We start from the raw sequence: 1,692 nt of genomic DNA on the forward strand, positions 1-1,692 counted from the left end.
GGAGAAAGTTCACTCTTTCTCTCAGAGATGGCGCCACATATCATGCCCAGGAGGTGCTGCCCTCTTATCGACGAAAATTCGAACTAATGCAAATTCTCTAATAAGATTTACTCCTTGAAATTTCGACGATGTGATTTTTAAATTGAATTCGGAATTGTTTTATCGGAGAAAGTTTACTCTTTCTCTCAGAGATGGCGCCACATATCATGCCCAGGAGGTGCTGCCCTCTTATCGACGAAAATTCGAACTAATGCAAATTCTCTAATAAGATTTACTCCTTGAAATTTCGACGATGTGATTTTTAAATTGAATTCGGAATTGTTTTATCGGAGAAAGTTTACTCTTTCTCTCAGAGATGGCGCCACATATCATGCCCAGGAGGTGCTGCCCTCTTATCGACGAAAATTCGAACTAATGCAAATTCTCTAATAAGATTTACTCCTTGAAATTTCGACGATGTGATTTTTAAATTGAATTCGGAATTGTTTTATCGGAGAAAGTTTACTCTTTCTCTCAGAGATGGCGCCACATATCATGCCCAGGAGGTGCTGCCCTCTTATCGACGAAAATTCGAACTAATGCAAATTCTCTAATAAGATTTACTCCTTGAAATTTCGACGATGTGATTTTTAAATTGAATTCGGAATTGTTTTATCGGAGAAAGTTTACTCTTTCTCTCAGAGATGGCGCCACATATCATGCCCAGGAGGTGCTGCCCTCTTATCGGCGAAAATTCGAACTAATGGAAATTCTTTACTATGAATGCTTGATAATTTCAAAATTCACAAAAAAGTGTGCGAGTACCAGAAAGTAAAGCAATTTTTTGAAAGTGGCCCTATCGCAATCTAACCTGTACCAGCCTCTTCTATGGACCATTCTGACTTTCTGAATTAAGAGATCTTTCAAAATTTACATCTCTGGGAGATACAGCCTCCCAGATGTGCACTTTCGAGAATTGAATTTCAAACTATATTAGGAGTAGGTGAAGGATGCAGTTAGGACGGAGGAGAGTAAGAGAGAGACAGAACTCACTAGTACTCTGGGATATTCGCATAGGGCAAAAGAATATCACCGTGTATAAGTGTTTAAAGATAATTTATTCGACAAACGTAATAATGATACAGTATACAAAGTGCAGACATACATACAGACATACAAAGTACATAGTATACAAAGTGCAGACATGCATACAGACATACACATACAGCCCGCGAAAGATTTGTAATAACAGTACCATTAAAGATATATTACATATATCACTGCAATATAATATACGCGTGGTATGTTACATGCGCTACCACTTTAAACTTTTCTTTTTCCAAAAGACATTTTATAAACTTAGTTTCTAAAGATATACTAGGAGGAGAGTGGTGGAGACATAGGAAGGAATAGGAGATTTGAAAATAGAATACAAAGGTTTGGTGGCAGCAGACAGGGAAGATGTTGTTGAAGGGGAAAAGAGGAAGATTGTTCAAAAGAAAGAGTGAAAAACAGAGATGGTAAGGACTGAGGGAATAAGGGGCGAAGAAGATGCGTAAAGCGTATGCACTATAATAATTCCTTATGTATTTATATTTAATAATTGAGCGAAAAACATCTAAAGAAATTATTGTCTTTTAATACAAAAAATAAAAAAGTTATTAGCTAAATTAATTTATGCCCAAATTAACACAATTCAAAAAATATAAATGA

This window comes from Cephus cinctus, unplaced genomic scaffold, assembly GCF_000341935.2.
Source record: "Cephus cinctus unplaced genomic scaffold, Ccin1 Ccin1_scaffold0814, whole genome shotgun sequence".
In the NCBI taxonomy this organism is placed as follows: domain Eukaryota; kingdom Metazoa; phylum Arthropoda; class Insecta; order Hymenoptera; family Cephidae; genus Cephus; species Cephus cinctus.